This window comes from Tamandua tetradactyla, chromosome 15 (genome assembly GCF_023851605.1).
Source record: "Tamandua tetradactyla isolate mTamTet1 chromosome 15, mTamTet1.pri, whole genome shotgun sequence".
Classification (NCBI taxonomy): Eukaryota; Metazoa; Chordata; class Mammalia; order Pilosa; family Myrmecophagidae; genus Tamandua; species Tamandua tetradactyla.
The window spans coordinates 55,470,442-55,474,317 of NC_135341.1; the positions used below are offsets into that span (position 1 = coordinate 55,470,442).

General features: G+C 35.4%; 1 pseudogene; it reads left to right on the top strand.

Moving 5' to 3' along the window:
• The first annotated feature begins 1,128 nt into the window (after window positions 1–1,128).
• Window positions 1,129–1,301, top strand: LOC143656827 (DNA-directed RNA polymerases I, II, and III subunit RPABC4 pseudogene; annotated as a pseudogene).
• The last annotated feature ends 2,575 nt before the right edge of the window (window positions 1,302–3,876 follow it).

The following is a 3,876-nucleotide window of genomic DNA, read 5'->3' on the forward strand; positions in this document are numbered from 1 at the left end:
GTCAAAGAACAGATAAACAACAAAGTCATCCAGCAAGAAAATCCTAGTTAAAAAAGGTGAAATCAATCTCCAGAATAAACTAATTAAGAAAATTAAATGCCTAGGGCGGGCCATGGTGGCTCAGCAGGCAAGAATGCTCGCCTGCCATGCCAGAGGACCTGGCTTCAATTCCCGGTGCCTGCCCATGTGAAAAAAAAAAAAAGAAAGAAAATTAAATGCCTAGATGCCCGCAAAAAAAATAACAAATCACACCAGGAAAATTGAAGATATGGCCCAGGCAAAGGAACAAACTAACAATTCAAATGAGATACAGGAGTTGAAACAATTAACTCAGGATATTCGAACAGACATGGAAAACCTCATCAAAAATCAAATCAATGAATTGAGGAAGGATATAAAGAAGGCAAGGGATGAACAAAAAGAAGAAATTGAAAGTCTGAAAAAACAAATCACAGAACTTATGGGGAAAAGGCACAGTAGAAGAGATGAAAAAAACAAAGGAAACCTCAATGTTAGATTTCAAGAGGCAGAAGATAGGGTTACTGAACTGGAGGATGAGACATCTGAAATCTAAGAAACAAAAGAAAATATAGGGAAAAAGAATGGAAAAATATGAGCAGGGACTCAGGGAATTAAATGACAGCATGAAGCATGTGAATATACATGTTGTGGGTGTCCCGGAAGGAGAAAAGAAGGGAGAAGGAGGAGAAAAAGTAATGGAGGAAATTATCACTGAAAATTTCCCAACTCTTATAAAAGACTTAAAATTACAGATCCAAGAAGTGCAGCGCACCCCAAACAGAATAGATCCAAATAGGTATACTCCAAGACATTTACTAATCAGAATGTCAGATGTCAAAGAGAAAGAGAGAATTTTGAAAGCAGCAAGAGAAAAGCAATCCATTACATACAAAGAAGTCCAATAAGACTACATGTAGATTTCTCAGCAGGAACCATGGGGTCAAGAAGACAATGGTATGAGATATTTAAGATACTAAAAGAGAAAAACTGCCAACCAAGAATTCAATACCCAGCAAAGTTGTCCTTCAGAAATGAGGGGGAGAGCTGCAACCTGGATACTGCTTGCAATCCTTGGTTGAGCAGATTTCTCCGTGCTGCGGACTAACAATGGATACCCAGAAGGATGTGAAACCCCTAAAACAGCTGCCAATAATCCATATCTGTGGAGAATGTCACAAGAAAATGAAATAAAATCCAGGGATCCAATCAGATGCAGAGCATGTAGATACAGAATAATGTACAAGAAAAGGACTAAAAGATTGGTGGTTTTTGACAATTGATGAAACATGAATTCAGAGTAACATCTTCTTTTGTAGTTGGATTTGCCATTAATGTTTCACATTATTGTATAGTTTTTGATTAGCATACTTTATGAATACAACTACGGTGTACACAATTTCATTTTCTCTCACTTTTAAACCATATTATATTTAGATATCTGTTAATGCTTTGTAGAGAGGAATTATATTTTTGGTATTGTTATATGATTTATAATTTAATTTTATTGTATATTTAATCTGACACATGGTAAGGTTAGAGTTGCTTTTCTCAAACTGTAGTTTTAATCAAAACCTAGTATCATTAGGTCTTTTGTTTAAAATACAGGTTTCTAGAGTATCTGAGGGTCTGATTAAGAATATTCCTTAGAAACTAGTGTCACCAGTTTACAGAGTTTGTAAACTCGGTAGTGTCATTTGGTACAGAGTATACAAGTGTACTTGCTGTCAATATACATGTATCATTTTGATTCCTATTTTTCATGTATTACTTGATATAAGACTTCCTGTATTTCTACATAATGCTTGGTTATTTTTAAAATCTCTTGAGAAAGAAGAGAAATTTTAATGGTTTTTCTCTGAAAGTCAAAATCAACCCCTAGTAAAGTGAATAAAGCAGACTCTTAAGCCAGGTGCAGATTCCTGTGTGTAGTCATTTAATATGGTAAAAAAAATCCTGCTTTCAGAGTATAAAAATAATGGGAATTAGTTTACACTAAAGTACTGGATAGATGTTTGAATCTTTTGCCTCAATCTTAGTACTATGGCATTGATGCTCACACCTGTACTCCATCTATACGAAGATTCCATCATTGTGGAATATCATGTCAGCTGCCTTAGCATTCATCTTAAAGATTAGGTATATTCCAATTTTGTTAATAGCCATGACTGCTTCTTTTTAAAGAGTGCTTCCTTGATCCAAGCTTTCCTTTATCTATGATTTTTGAAAATTTGTAATTCTGGTATGTTCCTTTTTGACCTTATCCTTTTCAGATAAGAGAATTCTAATATATATGCTGTCTCCTTATGACAGCCCCTTAACCAAATAAACCCTAAGCATAATGTAATTACACTTTTCTTAACTGTTCTAATTCATCCTAGGTGTTATGTGTATTGATAGTTTATTTGAATATTGCTATTTGGTTAACTAGGTAGAATGGTTTAATGGAAAAATATTACAACTGGAACTCAAGATCTATGCTTTCAGTCAGTCCCTTAACCTCTTTGTGCCTCTTTCATCTATAAGATGATAGTAATTTGACCTGTTACTTACCTGGATATTTTTATGAAAAAAAAAAAAGAGAGAAAATAGATGTAAAATTGCTTTTAAAAGATTCTTTTGAATAGTGCTCTATAAATATAAAAATCAGTAAATTTGAACTTGAAATTGATATATAGCTTGGCTCTTACTGAATTGCTTGCAAACAACTGTGAACACTGTTTTTTGTTTTCCACTAAAAAAAAGCACTGAAAGGAACTTAGAATTGTAGGTTTCGGCATTGCCATTTAATTAGCTTAATGATTTTGGATAATTTATTTCTTTTAATTTCAGCTTCATTGTCAAAGTGGAGGAATAATGATGGTCAGTGTGGTGAGGTAACCATGTTTTGAGAAAAGCTATCTTGAGAGGTTGATATTATGAAAAATTCAAATATGACAGTTGAAATTAGAAATGACCAGCCCTAAGGAGTAAAATATATAAATATATAACTGAGGAGACATAAAAGCAAGTTGCCTCCTCCTCATATTCACATATGCACGCATATCCCCATCCCTCCCAGAATAAGTTCAAAGTTAGTCAAGGGGGGGCAGGTGTTGTTATTTGAGCAGAGGACTGAAGGATGAGAAGGAGACAGTCATTGGAAGATAAAAAAGAACATGTGTGAAATAGAGAAAATAGCCACGGAAAAGCTCTAGAGTGAAACATGAGCTTGTCTTGTTCCCACTTCAGAATGAAGCCCATTTGACCGGAAATTTGTGAGATGGGAGAGAGAGGGAAAAGACAAGGTTGCAGAGGTAAGGAAGGGCCAGCACACTTAGGGCCTTGTGATAGGAAGACTTTTTGGGAAATAAGGAGGATATTAACATGTGTAAGACTTGAAAGATCACTCAGGCTATTGCATGAGAATGGATTGTACAGAAACAAGAGTGGCAGTGGGGAACCAGTTATGAGACATCTGTAATAGTTCAGACTAATAATCATGGTGACTGGACCAGGGTGGTAGTTGTGAAGGAAATGAGAAGTAGCTGATTGTGAGAGGTATGTTTTGAAGTTGAACTGGGACATATTGATGGATTGGCTAGTAGTCAAGAACTCTGTAAACAGCATGGGATCTGACATAACTCTTTGGGTCTGGATGCCCATGTTGACTCTTGTTAAGCTGGCTATGTGACCTTACCAGGCCTTACCTCCCTCATTTGTAAAATAGATGTGAAATAATAGCACCTCATTTAAAGATTTGTTTTAATACCAAATGAAGTAATCCATGTGTGGTGGTCTGAAACTATATGTATCCCAGAAAAACATGTCCTTAAATTTAATCCATTCCTATGGGTGTGGACCCACTGTAAGTAGGAC